Source organism: Trichomycterus rosablanca, chromosome 27 (assembly GCF_030014385.1).
Source record: "Trichomycterus rosablanca isolate fTriRos1 chromosome 27, fTriRos1.hap1, whole genome shotgun sequence".
Taxonomy (NCBI): domain Eukaryota; kingdom Metazoa; phylum Chordata; class Actinopteri; order Siluriformes; family Trichomycteridae; genus Trichomycterus; species Trichomycterus rosablanca.
Window position 1 is genome coordinate 7,900,361 of NC_086014.1, and position 22,464 is coordinate 7,922,824.

Here is a 22,464-nt window from a genome sequence, read left to right on the forward strand (position 1 = left end):
AAAAAAGATTATCTAATTGTATTTCATTTTAATACGCCCCCTTAATTAAATTGCCATTACTAATAGAACAACTCTATTTCTTGAAAGGCTTTAATACAAATTTAAGTCAAAGCTGACAAATGTACCTACACACAGACTGAGAATATTCAAACGTGGAAATAGGAATGAGTGAGAATATTTATATTATTGGGAAATTAAAATATAAAGAAAACAAAAGAATACTAATTCTGTAAAAAAAAAGTGTTTACCAGTATACCTGCCTCTCGCTCACACTAACAGAACATATACTGCCGAACTGAACTGTTTGGGGCAGTCTGCCGATTTTTATATGACTCAAAGAGCCAATCAGGAATAAGCAAGGAAATATCTTCACACTGTAAAACAAAATGCATTTTTGTGATTGGTTCAGAGATAATTTTAAAAATAGCCGTTGCTTGCATTGTGCTTGGGGGGGCAAAGACACAATTTGGGGGGGCAATGCCCCCCTCAGCCCCCCCCTAGCGCCGGCCCTGTCTGATGACAATGCACAGGAAACTTGTGTATTCATTACTTTTCTTTAAAAACATGGTTGTGGATGTTGTTTAATGCTAGTCAATCATAAGAGAAGCTCAATACAGCGTTTCAAGTGCATGATTTGAGCATTTCAAGCGCATGATTTGAGCATTTCAAGCCCTACAATAAACGATGTTTAGATAATCTGAATGACGAATTTCATCCGAATGAAATAAGTATTTTTGGTTTTTATATAAGAAACTTGGTTTGCAACGTTGTTTTAGCTTTTTCTGCAATTAAAACAGCTCAATAAGCTCGTTTTTATGATTTTGTATTGTCTTCATTACATTTCTTTAAAAACGTGGTTGTGGATGTTGTTTAATGCTTTTCAAGCATGAGAGAAGCTCAATACAGCGTTTCAAGTGCATGATTTGAGAATTTCAAGCGCATGATTTGAACATTTCAAGCTCTACAATAAACGATGTTTAGATAATCTGAACGACGAATTTCATCCGAATGAAATAAGTAATTTTGGTTTTTATATAAGAAACTTGTTTTGCAACGTTGTTTTTGCTTTTTCTGCAATTAAAACAGCTTTTAAGATTTTGCATTGTCTTCATTACATTTCTTTAAAAATATGGTTGTGGATGTTGTTTAATGCTTGTCCAGCATGAGAGAAGCTCAGTACTACGTTTCAAGTGCATGTTTTTTGCAATTCAAGCGCATGATTTGAGCATTTCAAGCCCTACAATAATTGATGTTTAGATAATCTGAATGACGAATTTCATCCAAATAAAATAAGTAATTTTCGTTTTTATATAAGAAACTTGGTTTGCATTTTTTTGCTTTTTCTGCAATTTAAACAGCTCAATAAGCTAGTTTTTAAGCTTTATTATTGTCTTCATTACTTTTCTTTTAAAACATGGTTCTGGATGTTGTTTAATGCTTTTCAAGCATGAGAGAAGCTCAATACAGCGTTTCAAGTGCATGATTTGAGCATTTCAAGCAATACAATACACAGAAAACAGGATGTTGGATATTCTCAATGACGAATTTTTGCAAAATGAAACATGCACTTTTGTTTTTATTTAAGATTCTTGGTTTGTAACGTTGTTTTTGCTTTTTCTGCAATTAAAAAAGCTTAATAAAGATTTTAGAGTGCGTGATAAGTCTATTTTAGGTTTTTGTTATCTTCATTACTTTACTTTAAAACATGATTGTGGATGTTGTTTAATGCTTTTCAAGCATGAGAGAAGCTCAATACAGCGTTTCAAGTGCATGATTCGAGCATTTTAAGCACTACAATACACATGAAACTTGTGTTGAGATATTAGATATTTAGATGTTAGATAATCTGAATGACGAATTTTAGCCAAATGAAATATGTACTTTTTGTTTTTATATAACAAACCTGGTTTGTAAGGTTGTTTTTGCATTTTCTGCAATTTGAAAAGCTCAATAAAGCATTTGGAGTGCATGATAAGTGTATTTTATATTTTTATGTTATCTTCATTACTTTTCTTTTTAAATGTGATTGTGGATGTTTTTTTAATGTTTTTTCAGCAAAAGAGAAGCTCAATACTGCGTTTCAATTGCATGATTTATGTATTTTGAGCACTATGAATTCTCGAGAAAGATTTCTAAACTAATGGAACGTGTTTAATGTGCTTTTGCAAATTCGTAAAACTTTAAATGAGAAACTTTTTTTTTACACTTCGTTTATTGCTTTTTAAGAGATAGTGAGGCTCAGGAAAACATAATAATTGTACTTCATATGTGTCTTCATATGTACTTTATATGTGTCTTTATTTCTTTAAAAAAATGGTTGTGGATGTTGTTAAATGCTTTTTCAGCATTGGAGAAGCTCAATCAAGCATTTCAGGCACATTTAAAATGTATTTTAGACATTTGTAAGTTTTCATTACTTTTATTTAAAGAAAACGTAGTTAATTGAAAATATTGAAGCTCAAAAAAGAAATTTTAGCACATAAGAAGTGTTCTTTGTGTTTTTTGCATCCTCTGTTTAGATGTTAGATAATCTGAATGACGAATTTCAGCCAAATGAAATATGTGCTTTTTGTTTTTATATAAGAAACTGAGTTTGTAAGGATGTTTTTTAATTTTCGGCAATTAAAAAAGCTCAGCAACGCATTTAGAGTACACGATAAGTGTATTTTAGGTTTTTATTGTCTCCTTTCCTTTTCTTTAAAAACATGGTTGTGGATGTTGTTTAATGCTTTTTATGCATGAGAGAAGCTCAATACATGATTTGTGCATTTCAAGTGCATGATTTGAGCATTTCAAGCACTACAATAAACGATTGTTAGATGTTAGATAATCTGAATGACGAATTTCAGCCGAATGAAATGAGTCATTTTTGTTTTTATATAAGAAACTTGGTTTGAAACATTGTTTTTGCTTTTTCTGCAATTTAAACAGCTCAATAAGCTCGTTTTTAAGCTTTAATATTGTCTTCATTACTTTAAAAAAAAAACATGGTTCTGGATGTTGGTTAATGCTTTTCAAGCATGAGAGAAGCTCAATACAGTGTTTCAAGTGCATGATTTGAGCATTTCAAGCACTACAATAAACGATGTTAAGATGTTAGATATTCTGAATGATGAATTTCAGCCGAATGAAAAATTTACTTTTTATTTTTATATAAGAAACTGGGTTTGTAAGGATGTTTTTGAATTTTCGGCAATTTAAAAAGCTCAATGACGCATTTAGAGTACACGATAAGTGTATTTTAGGTTGTTATTGTCTCCATTCCTTTTCTTTAAAAACATGGTTGTGGATGTTGTTTAATGCTTTTCAAGCATGAGAGAAGCTCAGTACAGCATTTCAAGTGCATGATTTGAGCATTTCAAGCACTACAATAAACGATGTTTAGATGTTAGAAAATCTGAATGACAAATTTCATCCGAGTTAAGTAAGTATTTTTTTTGTTTTTATATAACAAACTTGGTTTGCAACGTTGTTTTTGCTTTATCTGCAATTATAACAGCTCAATAAGCTTGTTTTTAGGCTTTCATATTGACTTCATTACTTTTGTTTAAAAACATGGTTGTGGATGTAGGTTAATTTTTTTCAAGCATGAGAGAGGCTCAATACAGCGTTTCAAGTGCATGATTTGAGCATTTTAAGCAATACAATACACAGAAAACAGGATGTTGGATAATCTGAATTACGAATTTCAGCCGAATGAAATGAGTCATTTTTGTTTTTATATAAGAAACTTTGTTTGAAACGTTGTTTTTGCTTTCTCTGCAATTAAAAAAAGCTCCATTAAAAATTTAGAGTGCATGATGAGTGTATTTTAGGTTTTTATATTGTCTCCTTTTCTTTTCTTTAAAAACATGGTTGTGGATGTTGTTTAATGCTTTTCATGCATGAGAGAAGCTCAATACAGCGTTTCAAGTGCATGATTTGAGCAATTCAAGCACTACAAAAAACGATGTTTAGATGTTAGAAAATCTGAATGACGAATTTCATTCAAATGAAATAAGTATTTCTGTTTTCATATAAGATACTTGGTTTGCAACGTTGCTTTTGCTTTTTCTGCAATTAAAACAGCTCAATAAGCTCGTTTTTAGGTTTTTATATTGTCTTCATTACTTTTCTTTAAAAACATGGTTCTGGATGTTGTTTAATGCTTTTCAAGGATGAGAGAAGCTCAATACATCGTTTCAAGTGCATGATTTGAGCTTTTTAAGCACTACAATACGCATGAATTTTGTGTTGAAATTTTAGATGTTTAGATGTTAGATAATCTGAATGACGAATTTCATACGAGTTAAGTAAGTATTTTTTGTTTTTATTTAAAAAGCTTGGTTTGCTAGTCTTTAGGTTTTTTATATTGTCTTCATTTTTTTTTTTTTTTAAACATGGTTCTGGATGTTGTTTAATGCTTTTCAAGCATGAGAGAAGCTCAATACAGCGTTTCAAGTGCATGATTTGAGCATTTTAAGCAGTACAATACACAGAAAACAAAATAGTGGATAATCTGAATGATGAATTTTAGCTAAATAAAATATGCACTTTTTGTTTTTATATAATACAATTTGTAGTTAACGTTGTTTTTGCTTTTTCTGCAATAAAAAAAGCTCAATAAAGAATTTAGAGTGCATGATAAGTGTATTTTAGATTTTTGTTATCTTCATTACTTTTTTTTAAAAACATGGTTGTGGATATTGTCCAGCATAAGAGAAGCTCAATACAGCATTTCAAGTGCATGATTTATGTATTTTAAGCACTAGGAATTCTCGAGAAAAATGTCTAAACAAATGGAATGCGTTCAATGTACTTTTGCAAATTCTTAAAACTTTAAATGAGAAACTTCTTTTTTTACACTTTGTTTATTGCTTTTTAAGAGACAGTGAGGCTCAGGAAAACATAATAATTGTACTTCATATGTGTCTTCATATGTACTTTATATGTGTCTTTATTTATTTAAAAACATGGTTGTGGACGTTGTTAAATGCTTTCTCAGCATTGGAGAAGCTCAATCAAGCGTTTCAGGCACAAGAAAAATGTATTTTAGACATTTGTATGTTTTCATTACTTTTATTTAAACAAAACATAGTTAATTGAAACTATTGAAGCTCAAAAAAGACATTTTAGTACATAAGAAGTGTTCTTTGTGTTTTTTGCATCCTCTGATTACAATACACAGGAAACTTGTGTATTCATTACTTTTCTTTAAAAACATGGTTGTGGATGTTGTTTAATGCTTGTCCAGCATAAGAGAAGCTCAATACAGCGTTTCAAGTGCATGATTTGAGCATTTCAAGCACTACAATACACATCAAACTTGTGTTGAAATGTTAGATGTTTAGATGTTAGATAATCTGAATGACGAATTTCAGGCGAATAAAATATACACTTTTTGTTTTCATATAAAAAACTTGTTTTGTAATGTTGTTTTTGAATTTTTTTGCAATTTCAACAGCTCAATAAAGCATTTGGAGTGCATGATAAATGTATTTTAAGTTTTTGTTTTCTTCATTACTTTTCTTTAAAAACATGATTGTGGATTTTTTAAAATGTTTGTTCAGCAAAAGAGAAGCGCAATACTGCGTTTTAATTGCATGATTTATGTATTTTAAGCACTAGGAATTCTCGAGAAAGATTTCTAAACAAATGAAATGCGTTTAATGTGCATTTGCAAATTCTTAACTTTAAATGAGAAAGTTTTTTTACATGTTTTTTATTGCTTTTTAAAAGATAGTGAGGCTCAGGAAAACATAAAAATTGGACTTCATGTGTATGTTCATATATATTTTATATGTGTCTTTATTTCTTTAAAAACATGGTTGTGGACGTTGTTAAGGAGAAGCTCAATCAAGCGTTTTAGGCACATAAGAAATGAATTTTAGACATTTGTATGTTTGCATTACTTTTATTTAAACAAAACATAGTCAATTGAAACTATTGAAGTTAAAAAAAGACATTTTTGCACAAAAGACGTTTTCTTTGTGTTTTTTGCATCCTCTGATTGCAATACACAGGAAACTTGTCTTTAAAAACATGATTGTGGATGTTTTTTAATGCTAGTCCAGCATAAGAGAAGCTCAATACAGCGTTTCAAGTGCATGATTTGAGCTTTTCAAGCGCATGATTTGAGCATTTCAAGCCCTACAATAAACGATGTTTAAATGTTAGATAATATGAATGACGAATTTCATCTGAATGAAATAAGTAATTTTGGTTTTTATACAAGAAACTTGGTTTGCAACGTTGTTTTTGCTTTTTCTGCAATTAAAAAAGCTCAATAAGCTCGTTTTTAGGCTTTTGTATTGTCTTCATTACTTTTCTTTAAAAACGTGGTTGTGGATGTTGTTTAATGCTTTTCAAGTATGCTCAATATAGAGAAGCTCAATACAGCATTTCAAGTGCATGATTTGAGCATTTTAAGCAATACAATACACAGAAAACAAGATGTTGGATAATCTGAAAGAAGAATTTTAGCCAAATTAAAATGCTCTTTTTGTTTTTATATAAGAAACTTGGTTTGTAACCTTGTTTTGGCTTTTTTTGCAATTAAAAAATCTCAATTAAGAATTTAGAGTACATGATGAGTGTAATTTAGGTTTTTATATTGTCTCTTTTCCTTTTCTTTAACAACATGGTTGTGGATGTTGTTTAATGCTTTTCAAGCATAAGCATATACAATAAACAATGTTTAGATGTTTAGATAATCTGTTTAGATAATCTGAATGACGAATTTAAGCCGAATGAAATGAGTAATTTTGGTTTTTATATAAGAAACTTGGTTTGCAACGTTGTTTTTGCTTTTTCTGCAATTAAAACAGCTCAATAAGCTCGTTTTTAGGATTTTGTATTGTCTTCATTACTTTTCTTTTAAAACATGGTTGTGGATGTTGTTTAATGTTTTTCAAGCATGAGAGAAGCTCAATACAGCGCTTCAAGCTTCAATACAGCGCATGGCCACTATTAAACCCTTACAGCTCATTCAAAATGCAGCTGCCCGTCTGGTCTTTAACCAACCTAAACACTGCCACATCACCCCACTGCTGCGTTCTCTTCACTGGCTTCCTGTAGCTGCACGCATTCAGTTTAAAACACTGACGCTCGCCTACAAAGCCAAAAATGGACCAGCCCCAAGCTACCTTCGGGGTCTAATCAAACCCCGCTCTGTACCACGCAACCTCCGAGCCTCTAGTCTAGCTCGACTTGAGCCTCCATTCAGGACTAAAGGAAGACAAGCATCAAGGCTGTTCTAGCGCCCAAATGGTGGAACGAACTTCCTCTGTCTGTCCGAACATCTGAGTCTCTTGCTGTCTTTAAAAAACGATTAAAAACACACCTTTTTACTAAACACTTAGGCTGATTTGTACTTATTTACTAACACTTTATTCCAATCTTTTCCATTTAAAAAAAAAAAAAAAAAAAAAAAAAAAAGGCACTTTGGTTCTAGGTTTTAGCAGAGTTGTGTTCTTCGACTGTTGTCTATCTAAACTTAAGGAATGAAATGTTCACTATGGAAGCACTTCTGTAAGTCGCTCTGGATAAGAGTGTCTGCTAAATGCTGAAAATGTAAATGTAAATGTAAGTGCATGATTTGAGCATTTTAAACAATACAATACACAGAAAACAGGATGTTGGATAATCTGAATGACGAATTTTAGCAAAATATAATATGCTTTTTTTGTTTTTATATAAGATACTTGTATGGAAAAAAAACATTGTTTTTTCTTTTTCTGCAATTTAAAAAGCTCAATAAAGAATTTAGAGTGCGTGATAAGTCTATTTTAAGTCTAATCTTCATTACTTTTCTTTAAAAACATGGTTGTGGATGTTGTTTAATGCTTGTCCAGCATAAGAGAAGCTCAATAAAGCGTTTCAAGTGCAGGATTTGAGCATTTTAGACACTACAATACACATAAAACGTGTTGAGATATTAGATGTTTAGATGTTAGATAATCTGAATCACGAATTTCAGGCGAATAAAATATGTACTTTTTGTCTTTAGATAACAAATTTGGTTTGTAAGGTTGTTTTTGCATTTTCTGCAACTTAAAAAGCTCAATAAAGCATTTGGAATGCCTGATAAGTGTATTTTAAGTTTTTTTGTTATCTTCATTACTCATTTAAAAACATGATTGTGGACGTTGTTAAATGCTTTTTCAGCATTGGAGAAGCTCAATCAAGCGTTTCAGGCACATGAAAAATTTATTTTAGATTTTTGTATGTTTGCATTACTTTTTTTTTAAACAAAACATACTTAAATGAAACTATTGAAACTCAAAAAAGAAATTTTAGCACATAAGAAGTGTTCTTTGTGTTTTTTGCATCCTCTGATTACAATACACATTAAACTTGTGTATTTATTACGTGTCTTTAAAAACATGGTTGTGGATGTTGTTTAATGCTTGTCTAGCATAAGAGAAGCTCAATACAGCGTTTCAAGTGCATGGTTTGAGAATTGTAAGAACTACAATACATATGAAACTTGTGTTAAAATGTTAGATGTTTAGATGTTAGATAATCTTCATGAAGAATTTCAGCCGAATGAAATATGTACTGAGGTGTATTTTATATACAAGATACAGTGTATCACAAAAGTGAGTACACCCCTCACATTTCTGCAAATATTTTATTATATCTTTTCATGGGACAACACTATAGAAATAAAACTTGGATATAACTTAGAGTAGTCAGTGTACAACTTGTATAGCAGTGTAGATTTACTGTCTTCTGAAAATAACTCAACACACAGCCATTAATGTCTAAATGGCTGGCAACATAAGTGAGTACACCCCACAGTGAACATGTCCAAATTGTGCCCAAAGTGTCAATATTTTGTGTGACCACCATTATTATCCAGCACTGCCTTAACCCTCCTGGGCATGGAATTCACCAGAGCTGCAAAGGTTGCTACTGGAATCCTCTTCCACTCCTCCATGATGACATCACGGAGCTGGTGGATGTTAGACACCTTGAACTCCTCCACCTTCCACTTGAGGATGCGCCACAGGTGCTCAATTGGGTTTAGTCCATCACCTTTACCTTCAGCTTCCTCAGCAAGGCAGTTGTCATCTTGGAGGTTGTGTTTGGGGTCGTTATCCTGTTGGAAAACTGCCATGAGGCCCAGTTTTCGAAGGGAGGGGATCATGCTCTGTTTCAGAATGTCACAGTACATGTTGGAATTCATGTTTCCCTCAATGAACTGCAGCTCCCCAGTGCCAGCAACACTCATGCAGCCCAAGACCATGATGCTACCACCACCATGCTTGACTGTAGGCAAGATACAGTTGTCTAGTACTTCTCACCAAGGCGCCGCCACACATGCTGGACACCATCTGAGCCAAACAAGTTTATCTTGGTCTCGTCAGACCACAGGGCATTCCAGTAATCCATGTTCTTGGACTGCTTGTCTTCAGCAAACTGTTTGCGGGCTTTCTTGTGCGTCAGCTTCCTTCTGGGATGACGACCATGCAGACCGAGTTGATGCAGTGTGCGGCGTATGGTCTGAGCACTGACAGGCTGACCTCCCACGTCTTCAACCTCTGCAGCAATGCTGGCAGCACTCATGTGTCTATTTTTTAAAGCCAACCTCTGGATATGATGCCGAACACGTGGACTCAACTTCTTTGGTCGACCCTGGCGAAGCCTGTTCCGAGTGGAACCTGTCCTGGAAAACCGCTGTATGACCTTGGCCACCATGCTGTAGCTCAGTTTCAGGGTGTTGGCAATCTTCTTATAGCCCAGGCCATCTTTGTGGAGAGCAACAATTCTATTTCTCACATCCTCAGAGAGTTCTTTGCCATGAGGTGCCATGTTGAATATCCAGTGGCCAGTATGAGAGAATTGTACCCAAAACACCAAATTTAACAGCCCTGCTCCCCATTTACACCTGGGACCTTGACACATGACACCAGGGAGGGACAACGACACATTTGGGCACAATTTGGACATGTTCACTGTGGGGTGTACTCACTTATGTTGCCAGCTATTTAGACATTAATGGCTGTGTGTTGAGTTATTTTCAGAAGACAGTAAATCTACACTGCTATACAAGTTGTACACTGACTACTCTAACTTATATCCAAGTTTCATGTCTATAGTGTTGTCCCATGAAAAGATATAATGAAATATTTGCAGAAATGTGAGGGGTGTACTCACTTTTGTGATACACTGTATTACTTCATATGTGTATTTTATTCATATGTGCACTGTTAGGGAACACAATTCTGTAGAAGGAATCGGCTGCCTTCCTCCGGGCATAATCGCGAAATGTCTGTACTGACACTACTCATTTCTTTGAATAAACCTCTTAATTAAACATGAGTTAGTGTCAACGGAGTTGTCATTCCTCATTAGTGCTTCACCACGACAAAAGACACCACAAAGTGGCGCTGCGAGCAGGGTTCTGATGTGGCTGCTACACTACTGATGACATAACGACATCAGGTGAGCGTTCTATTTTGTGACATTGGGCGTGAGCCTGTGTGTTGTAATCTGTGGTGTTTGACTGCACTGAAACGATCTGGTGTGTGCTATGAGGTGTGGACAGTGGAGTGATGCTCCGTCTAAATTTGAGGTTTATTGCGTAGTAAACTTTGCAATAAAGGGGGGTTATGGAAATAAGAGTTAATAAGGATAGAAAAGGAAAAGTTTAAAAAAAAAGTTTACGTAAAGTGTGGAATAGCCTTAATTAGTAACGTTACAGTGTGTTAATATGCCATGCGAGATTATGGAGTTTAGGGCCCATTAGGCTTTGTAAGCGGTAAGACATGAATATTAACCATTGCGTGAATATTGGCTAGATATAGTTGTGTTGTGAAAATAAGAGGAGAACAATGAAGCTCTGAGCACGGGGACATAGGACTAAGAATAAGAGATGAAGTTAAGGATTAAGAGACATTGTGGTGAAAAGGAATAAGAGAAGAAATAGAGAAATAGAGAATACAGAGGTAAAATAAGAGGAAAAGTGAAGTAACAAAAGAGAATAAGTTAAAGTTGTGAAATAAGGATATTTATGTAAGAGAGAATAAGAAATAGTTAAGAAATAGGAAAAAGAGGTTAAAAAGGATAAAGGAATAGAGGAATAGTGCTAAAAGGAAAAAACAGAAGAGTTAAAAAGCATAAGAGAATAATAGGAGAAGCATGCTTTTTGTTTAGGAAAATAAAAATAAGTTAACTTAGCATTTAAGATGGAATGTGTGAGAGAGATACAGAGGTATGTGTGTGTGTGTGTGTAAGGAGGGGCCTCTATGTGTGTGCGTTTTTGTGTGTGTGTCAGAGGACAGTATGTGTGTGCGTAGGGTCTGATCCTTCATGTGTGCATGTGGGTGTGTCAGAAGGAAAAAAGTTTGTGTGCAATAGCTTTAGGTCTATGTGTGTGTGATGTGTTTGTGTCTGTGTTGAAGTGTGAAAAATAGAGAGAGCTATCTGACATGAGAACAGCTCCTCTTTTTTACATAAGATAAAACACAGAGATGTATGTGTATTGTGTGGCGCCTGTCTTAATTGTCAGTGTGTGATTATTGTAATTGGACAATAGGAGATATAGTGAGTTTAGATGTAGTAAGTTGTCATCGACAATGAGCCTCTTTGGAGAAGACTTTTTAGTAACTAAGAGTAATGATGAATAAGCTTCTTCAAGGGGACAGTTAATGCTAATTAACTAATTAATAATAATTAATGAGCTTTCTTTGGGAGATTAAATAGTTAAATAACTCATGAGCCTCAGAAGTAAGAGGACATTGTGTAGTTAAAATACATAAACTCCCAAAGAGAGACATAGTGTTTTTAAGAATGGAGAGATATTATTAGAGTGGAAACTAGATGTTTTACTGATGAAGTATAGTGTGAAATTATGGTTTAGTGCTTAAATGTGGACAACATTAATTGTAGATGAGGTGTTGTTCAGTAGAGGTGTATAAGTCTTGTTGAATTACTTATTGTAATTATTATGTGTTATAAGAGCTTATGAATTCCTGTCTTTCTTATCCTGTGTGTGGGTGAGAAGGAGTAGAAATGGTGGGGGCTAAATTGCTTCCTCCCTGTGTGGAGTAGAAACGGTGGGGGCCTGCTGCCCAGTCTGAGGTGCAGCTTTTGTGTGTGTGTGAGAAGAGAGACGGTACCACATGGTTAAGAATAAGGAAATCAAGTGGTATGGAGAGCTGTCAATCATAGTGATTGGAGGGAGTCGTCTAGTGTGAGGTTGAGTGTAATATGAGTAATGATGGAAACCAGATGGTGCAAAGTGTGGAAAAGAGAGGTTTATGGCTAAAGAGAATAAATAAGACCCCTAAGCCCACCTTTATGAAGAATTAGAATAAGTAAAACAATAAATTGTAAAGTTATGTGTGAGTGTGTGTAATATGCCATGAATCTATATGATTTTTGCTGCTGCTGGCTGTGGTTTGGTTTTAAGTTAAAGTATGTTTAAAGTTGAGTTTTTGACACCACAGAAATTGGAGAGCCAGCCTCAGGAGGTTTGAAGGATGAGGAGCAGATACCAAATAGTTGAGGTTGCAGAGAAAAGAAAATGCATGTAATTGGGAAAGGAGTTAGTTTAAGAAGAAAATATGTGTGTAACTGAAGTGCCTAGCTGTTGTGTGTGTAAAAGGTAGCTCGAATGCAAGGGCCTGTGAGTGTGTAGAAGTTTAACAAAGTGAAGGGAAAAAGCCTAAGCAAAGTAGTGAGTGCTGTTTGGTAGGAATTTGTATAAAAGTTGTATGCAAAGTCATCTGAAAATAGAGAGTTAGTGAATTATAGTATGAGAGCATGAATTGCAGTACAGAGTGCTGAGTGTTGTGTTGACGCAGATGCATAGGAACAGTGTGTGAGGAAAAGTTTAGCATGAATAGAGGACTTGTGGAAAGCAGGACATAAATGATAAGTCAATATTCTTTGAAGAAGTGAAGAATTAAACAAGTAGTTTAGATGTATAGAAATGGTTGGAGAGGTTTATGGTCTGAGAAGGACTGTGAAGGAAAGAAGTAGTGGAAAAGAAGCAGAGAAAGTAGGGACCAGTAGAGTGGAATTTGACTTTGTCGAATAGAAAGAGGAGATTTAAGATGTTGAGAAAGTATTAGTAAGTGTAATTGAGGGATTTTGAAGGTGAAGCTGATGTTAGAGAGCAGTGATGGTGTTGTATAAGTACAAACATAGATGTTATGTAGTTTGTCTGTTTATCTAAGAAGTTAGATAAGTGCAGTAAACCTTGTGGCAATACTATGCATGATCATAGATGAGTGATGGATGAGTGCAATTTAAAGATTGAGGGAATAGTGAGAAGAAAATAACTTGGTAGGAGAGAAGCAGATAAAGGGGGGTGACTGGAGACCCAGGTCATAAGTTTCACAGACGCATAGCAACCCAGAGGGGGGTTGAGGCCATAAACTGCAGGGAGAGAGAGAAGAGAGGTTTTCACATACTCCGCTCCTAAATGGAAGATGCCAATATCATTGAAGGAGACTGATATCTCAAATGAGGACAACAACAGAGAAGACAAACATTTGGAAGGATGATGTCTGCATCCAAATGACAAGCAAACAAATAAGCAAGAGTGAGGATGAAGCGGCAAGAAGTAAAAAGGACTAAAGTCTTGGTCATTCATGGATCAGAGAAGATTAATAGCTCAGCTGTCAAGCATGAACTAAGGAGGCTGTTTCAGCTGTTGCTGGAGAAGTCTGTCTAAAGTGTTAAAGAAAAGAACTGGACAAAGAAAACATGGAGAAGAGATGATGATGTGGATGGAGCAAACAAATAAGAAGAGGAGTCTGATATTTGATCTACAGTGTACTAGCTGAGGCTGATGGACACTTATGCAGTACCAAAGATGATGTGAAAACGATGAATGCCAGATCTTGCAGATGTGTGTAATGGCTGTTGTTGCATTCTGATGTTTGAGTAAAGCAGTGTGCAAGAGGCATATGAGGTGCTGAGGTACAGAATGCCAAGATAATGACATCATCAGACAAGAGGAAGTGAAAGCTGATGTGAGACTGGATGGAGACGTTATGCAGTGAAATCTCAAGCCCGTGTGGAACAGTAGTATGCTTTACTAGCATTCACCTGTAGATCTGGGTTCTATAATAAAAAGTGAGGGATTTGGTAACAACATCATATAGAGGGTTTGGATGTATTTTACAGTAGGGTATTAGAAAAACAGAGATTGTGTAGAAAAAGTTTTGGTTGCAAAAGTAAATTAGATAGGGCTGTAGGAGCTTGTGTTTTAGTGAGAATAGGGGTGCATGTACCATAGTGATGTAGGGTTAATGAAATTTGTAGGGAAATGTAACAATAATATATCAGAGATAGTATAGGTATGGAGGATAGGAAAAGTATTAAAATATTTAGTACAAGCGACTATCGAATAGTCTAGCAGACACTAGAAGTTATATAGTAACTGATTGGGAATTAGTGAGGTTTAGTTAGGCATGAGGGAAAGTGTATGTGTATGAAATTGCCACAAGGATACTGTGAGTTTAGTTACTAATAAGATAAGTGTAGTATGTTTAAATAATTCATATGAAGTGATATAAAAGTGGAAGTTTTTTGTATCCTAATTATTTTGAGATTTTGCAGACTAGAGAAAATATAAGTAGGCATTTATTGCTGTTCTGTAGATTATGATAGAGAAACATGAGGAGTTTAATACAGAGAAGTGTCATGTGGTGGAAAGAGCAGATGCTCACAGAGAGTAGAGAGGGGTTTATTATTGTGATAGCAATAAACACTAGCGAAGCATGAATGCTAGGTATGCAGACTAGGTTGGTAGTATTTTTGCAGTGAGTTAACTAAATGGAACTGTTTAGGTAGAGTTTAGTGTGATTCAAGATAGCTGAAGTGGATCAAAGCGCTGGTGGAGCGTGAGGGATTGGCTGACTAGGAGCAGAAGACGGTCATGTGAGAGTCTGTTGGATTGTGGGAAATGGAGTCTGTATTGTTAGAAGCAGGATGTGTGTTAGTATGAATGACCAAAAGCTTGGGTAAAAATCTGAATGAATAAATAATATAAGTCAGGGGTGTATAGGACTGATGGAAGCTGATATAATGGCAGAACTGTTGTTATTTTAAGTATGGCAGAGTGTAATAAATAATGGATAGGTGATTTTGTATTGGGAAAAGTGCCACTTAGAAGACTAGTTAGAAATGACAGTTAGAAAACTTGGGGGGTATCTAGCATGCAAGGATGAAATAGAATACGCTAGATGTGTAGAAAATGTTAGATGTAATGTGTATGCAACTTCTGCTCTGATCAGTCTGAACTGTTTGAAGTAGAATTGTATATAGCAGGAAGGGTTAATGCAGTATGAGAGATAAGTAATGAATTGCGTATGTTGTTGACTGGATTGTCTTTAGTGTCAACAGGTGATAGAAGAACTGAGTATGACTTATAGTGGATGCGTCTGAGTTTACAATACATAAGTGTTGAGAATTAATTTGGCAGAAAGGATGGTTACGCCTGATGATATTGGGAGAGTTTTGATTTTGAATGATTGTTGTGGAAAAGATATCTATGTAACTGAAATAGCAGTGAAGTTGCTGTTAGACAAGGTCTATTACTGGATAATGAATAATTTGAAACAACCTAATGAGCAAAAAAGTAGGACAAATCTGAAGCAAGCGTTGCTTTATGAAATTAGGGTGTGGACCCAAAAAGGGGAGTTGTTTTAAGGACATAGAGTTGAGTGGTCCTGTCTGATTACTATTTTAATTTAGGATGCTCATGGTTACAGTTAGTGAGCAAAGGGGGTAGTCATAAGAAGGTCATGAAGTGTATTCAGCATGTATGGTGGTCATCATACAGGGTCTATAAGGCTGATAAAGTGTAATGTTATCATATAAAGTATGACAATGCCATTTAAATGACATAATGTGGTTGTGCTTTGTCTGAGCTGGAGTTTAGATTTGTTCCATCTAGACATAGGTGGACAGGGGGTTATATAACTCGTAAGGTGGTAGTTATGGTAAAAAATTTGAGGATGACGAGAAGTGGTGATAGAAGGTGAACTGATGGAGACATATCCATTTTGAATGTGTAATCTTATTATAATTTCATTGCAGTAGTTAAAGGGGAATATGAGAGTATGATATTGTGATTTTACATTTTTGTATAAGGAGTTAATTGATGTTTCAATTTGCATCTGTTGTTTTTGCAAAAGATACTGGTTGGTGTTCTTTCTTTCCTTCTAGTATGAAAGGGGGGAGACCACTTTCTGGGTGATTGATTATTCAAGGACCCTGATGTGCTGAAGGGGTTCATACAGCTCACATGAGGACAATAAGAATGGACTGAAAGACTTTGAACAAGGACTCTGTGATGAATGTCAAGATTTAATACATCATCAAGACTACATGGAGTCACATGGAGAGTCAGTGCTGCTGAGGAGCTGCAGTGTGATACATTCTTATGTCTTTCTTATGTTATATTATGCTAATACGATGTGTGCTGTTATAATTGTAGTCTGGTATTATGAGTGATATTCTTGTTAAGATATGGTAGATATCCTTACTATATGAGTACTTAATGTGATATGTTGTTTTTGGGGGTATTAGTCTTTAATGATGAATGTTCAGTTATGAGGTAAGTACATTGGGGACCTCAGAGTTTTTTGTTCGTTTCTCGATGGTTAGGGACAGATTGATTGATAGGTAGGAACAGGTCCAATAGATCAATTCGAAGGGTCGACCTGTTGGTCTTTGGACATTTTATTGATTTTCTTTTCTGAGGTTTTTAAATGTATTTGCTAAAATCATAATCTTATCAAATATAATAGTTCCACTTTTAGTTTGGGGTAAAGTTGGATGTGATCCTTTCAAATATAATAGTTCCTCCTTTAGATTCTGGGGAAAATTGGACTGGAGTACAATATGTGGCCGCCTGGGCAGAGGGGTCGCGAGTGAGTTTTTTCCTGTCTAGATTGATTGGTTGATTGATGGACATTTCAGAAGGACGATACTGCCTGATAGGTTTTTCGCTCCCGCACTCCATAAAAGTTGCTAAGTGCTAAATTTAAGTTAAGAAACATATAGGTGGGAGGAACAGGTATTATGTTATGTCTATAACCATTATTAATTATGTTATTCTCTTGAGTTTTGAGACTGATTAGCCTCAAAGGGGGAATGAGGTGTATTTTATATACAAGATATTACTTCATATGTGTATTTTATTCATATGTGCACTGTTAGGGAACACAATTCTGTAGAAGGCATTCAGAGGGGGTCAGTGTGCCCCTCAGACACACATTCCTATGGACGGACATATGGAATGTATTTATGTGAGGCTCTGTCCCGGGGAAGCACTCTTAAATGTATGGAAAGCTGTAAGGTTCCCAATGATAGGATGGGGAGGCCTGTCCAGCATAAGACGGAGGTTGGTGCTAAGGGTTAGAATGGGGTTTTAGTTCAATGTATATATTCTACCAGGGGAGGGCTTAGCTCTCTCTCAGTATTTGAGAGATCAAAGTGGAAACAGATGTGCTGTATGTAAATCGCTGGGGTATTTAAACCTGAGGTTGGCGTAAGGAAGGCAGAGAAGGAATCGGCTGCCTTCCTCCGGGCATAATCGCAAAATGTCTGTACTGACACTACTCATTTCTTTGAATAAACCTCTTAATTAAACATGAGTTAGTGTCAACGGAGTTGTCATTCCTCATTAGTGCTTCACCACGACAAAAGACACCACAGTACTTTTTGTTTTTATATAACAAACTTGGTTTGTAATGTTGTTTTTTCATTTTTTGCTATTTAGAAAGCTCAATAAATTATTTTGAATGCATGATAAGTGTATTTTAAGTTTTTTTGTTATCTTTATTACTTTCATTTAAAAACATGATTGTGGACGTTGTTAAATGTTTTTTCAGCATTGGAGATGCTCAATACAGCGTTTCAAGTGCATGATTTGAACATTTTATACAATACAATACACAGAAAACAGGATGTTGGATAATGAGAATTACGTATTTTTGCAAAATGAAATTTGCACTTGTTTTTATATAAGATTCTTGGTTTGTAACGTTGTTTTTGCTTATTCTGCAATTACAAAAGCTCAATTAAGATTTTGGAGTACATGATGAGTATATTTTAGGTTTTTATATTGTCTCCTTTTTTTTTCTTTAACAACATGGTTGTGGATGTTGTTTAATGCTTTTCAAGCATGAGAGAAGCTCAATACAGCGTTTTAAGTGCATGATTTGAGCATTTCAAGCACTACAATAAACGATGTTTAAATGTTAGATAATCTGAATGACGAATTTCATGCGAGTTAAGTAAGTATTTTTTGTTTTTATTAGGGCTGTCGAAGTTAACGCGATAATAACGCATTAACGCGATCTCAATTTAACATGATTAAAAAAAATAGTGCCTTTAACGCAAATTCTAGTTCATGTTGAGACTTGACTGGTAGAACCAACGTTTTAATGTCGGACTTGCCACCGTTGTTCCTTTGCGGTTTGTTAAAATAATATAACTGAGCGTCGTAGGGATGCACTTGCATAATAAAGAAATAAATACACGGTATATTCACAAGTTGTCGGGAGCAAAACACTTTATTAACTTAATTTGTTACGGCACTGAATACCGGAGTCGAGCACGCTAGTCCATGAACTATGGAAGCCCCAAAGGGTCAAAACACACTCACTTCGTGTAGAAACGTCCATCAAACCATTGTCACGATACAAGCACAGAAAAGTCTGTTACAATACCTACGCCTTATCCCACCTAAAGCACCGCTGATCTACAATGTTTGCTGATGGAGAAATTCTAACCTACAATCTGACATTTATACGAAGTCAAGGGTCTCTGCTGGATAGTATTACTGCCTAGTATGTGAGTGAATAAAACTCCCTTACAGCTTTCTCTTGTCGCAGCAGTTTTTAACATAAGTACACTTAGCATAAAATGTGTTCACCATTTTAATGGTAACATTTCACTTAAAAAACCTTGTTTTCTATAACATTTACACAGATTTTATTTAATGCGATTAATCGCGATTAACTATATGAAATTCTGAGATTAATCGCAATTAAAATTTGTTTGACAGCCCTAGTTTTTATATAAGAAAAACATTTTCTGCAATTACAAAAGCTCAATAATCTTGTTTTTAGGCTTTGATATTGTCTTCATTACTTTTCTTTGAAAACATGATTGTGGATGTTTTTTAATGTTTTTTCAGCAAAAGAGAAGCTCACTACTGCGTTTCAATTGCATGATTTATGTATTTTAAGCACTAGGAATTCTCGAGAAAGATGTCTAAACAAATGCAACGCGTTTAATCTGCGTTTGCAAATTCGTAAAACTTTAAATGAGAAACTTTTTTTACACGTTGTTTATTGCTTTTTTTAGAGATAGTGAGGCTCAGCAAAACATAATAATTGTACTTCATATGTGTCTTCATATGTACTTTATTTCTTTAAAAACATGGTTGTGGACGTTGTTAAATGCTTTTTCAGCATTGGAGAAGCTCAATCAAGCGTTTCAGGCACATGTAAAATGGATTTTAGACATTTGTATGTTTGCATTACTTTTATTTAAATAAAACAAACTTAATTGAAACTATTGAAGCTCAAAAAAGAAATTTTAGCACATAAGAAGTGTTCTTTGTGTTTTTTGCATCTTCTGATTACAAAACACAAGAAACTTGTGTATTCATTACTTTTCTTTAAAAACATGGTTGTTGATGTTGTATAATGCTAATCCAGCATAAGAGAAACTCAAAACAGTGTTTCAAGTGCATGATTTGACCATTTTAAGCACTACAATACACATGAAAGTTTAGTTGAAATGTTAGATTTTTAGATGTTAGATAATCTGAATGACGAATTTCAGTCGAATGAAATATGTACTTTTTGTTTTTATATAAGAAACTGTGTTTGTAGGGATGTTTTTGCATTTTCGGCAATTAAAAAAGCTCAACGACGCATTTAGAGTACATGATAAGTGTATTTAAGGATTTTATTGTCTCCTTTCCTTTTCTTTAAAAACATGGTTGTAGATGTTGTTTAATGCTTTTCAAGCATGAGAGAAGCTCAATACAGCGTTTCAAGTGAATGATTTGAGCATTTCAAGCACTACAACAAACGATGTTTAGATAATCTGAATGACGAGTTTCATGTGATGGAAATAAGTAAATTTTGTTTTTATATAAGAAACTTGGTTTGCAACGTTGTTTTTGCTTTTTCTTCAATTATAACAGCTCAATAAGCTCGTTTTTAGGCTTTTACATTGTCTTCATTACTTTTCTTTAAAATCATGGTTGTGGAGGTTGTTTAATGCTTTTCAAGCATAACAGAAGCTCAATACAGCGTTTCAAGTGCATGATTTGAGCATTTTAAGCAATACAATACACAGAAAACAGAATGTTGGATAATCTGAATGACGAAATTTAGCAAAATGAAATATGCACTTTTTAGTTTTATATAAGATACTTGGTTTGTGACGTTGTTTTTGCGTATTCTGCAATTAAAAAAGCTCAATGGCTTTTTCTGAATTTAGAGTGCGTGATAAGTGTATTTTACATTTTTTTTATCTTCATTACTTTTCTTTAAAAACATGTTTGTTGATGTTGTTTAATGCTTGTCAAGCATAAGAGAAGCTCAATACAGTGTTTCAAGTGCATGATTTGAGCATTTTAAGCACTACAATACACATAAAACTTGTGTTATTAGATGTTTAGATGTTACATAATCTGAATGACGAATTTCGGCCTAATAAAATATGTACTTTTATTTTTACATAAGAAACTGGGTTAGTAGGGATGTTTTTGCATTTTCGGCAATTAAAAAATCTCAACGATGCATTTAGAGTACATAATCAGTGTATATTATTTTTTTATATTGTCTCCTTTCCTTTTCTTTAAAAACATGGTTGTGGATGTTGTTTAATGCTTTTCAAGCATGAGAGAAGCTCAATACAGCGTTTCAAGTGCATGATTTGAGCATTTCAAGCACTACATTAAACAATGTTTACATGTTAGATAATCTGAATGACGAATTTAAGCCGAATTAAATAAGTATTTTTTGTTTTTAGAAAAGAAACTTGGTTTGCAACGTTGTTTTTGCTTTTTCTGCAATTAAAACAGCTCAAATAAACTCGTTTTTAGGCTTTTATATTGACTTCATTACTTTTCTTTAAAAACATGGTTCTGTATGTTATTTAATGCTTTTCAAGCATGAGAGAAGCTCAATACAGCATTTCAAATGCATGATTTGAGCATTTTAAGCACTACAATAGACATGAAACTTTTGTTGAAATGTTAGATTTTTAGATGTTAGATAATCTGAATGACGAATTTCAGCCGAATGAAATATGTACTTTTTGTTTTTATTTAAGAAACTGGGTTTGTAAAGATGTTTTTGCATTTTCGGCAATTAAAAAATTTTTCAACGAATTTAGAGTACATGATAAGTGTATTTTAGGTTTTTATTGTCTACTTTCCTTTTCTTTAAAAACATGGTTGTGGATGTTGTTTAATGCTTTTCAAGCATAAGTGAAGCTCAATACAGCGTTTCAAGTGCATGATTTGAGCATTTCAAGCACTACAATAAACAATGTTTAGATGTTTATATAATCTGTTTAGATAATTTGAATGACAAATTTCAGCCGAATGAAATAAGTCATTTTTGTTTTTATATAAGAAACTTGGTTTGCAACGTAGTTTTTGCTTTTTCTGCAATTAAAACAACTCAATAAGCTCATTTTTAGGCTTTAATATTGTCTTCATTACTTTTCTTTTAAAACATGGTTGTGGATGTTGTTTAATGCTTTTCAAGCATGAGAGAAGCTCAATACAGCGTTTCAAATGCATGATTTGAGCATTTTAAGCACTACAATAGACATGAAACTTTTGTTGAAATGTTAGATTTTTAGATGTTAGATAATCTGAATGACGAATTTCAGCCGAATGAAATATGTACTTTTTGTTTTTATTTAAGAAACTGGGTTTGTAAAGATGTTTTTGCATTTTCGGCAATTAAAAAAATTTTCAACGAATTTAGAGTACATGATAAGTGTATTTTAGGTTTTTATTGTCTACTTTCCTTTTCTTTAAAAACATGGTTGTGGATGTTGTTTAATGCTTTTCAAGCATAAGTGAAGCTCAATACAGCGTTTCAAGTGCATGATTTGAGCATTTCAAGCACTACAATAAACAATGTTTAGATGTTTATATAATCTGTTTAGATAATTTGAATGACAAATTTCAGCCGAATGAAATAAGTCATTTTTGTTTTTATATAAGAAACTTGGTTTGCAACGTAGTTTTTGCTTTTTCTGCAATTAAAACAACTCAATAAGCTCATTTTTAGGCTTTAATATTGTCTTCATTACTTTTCTTTTAAAACATGGTTGTGGATGTTGATTAATGCTTTTCCAGCATGAGAGAAGCTCAATACAGCGTTTCAAGTGCATGATTTGAGCATTTTAAGCAATACAATACACAAAAAACAAGATGTTGGATAATCTGAATGACGAATTTTAGCAAAATAAAATATG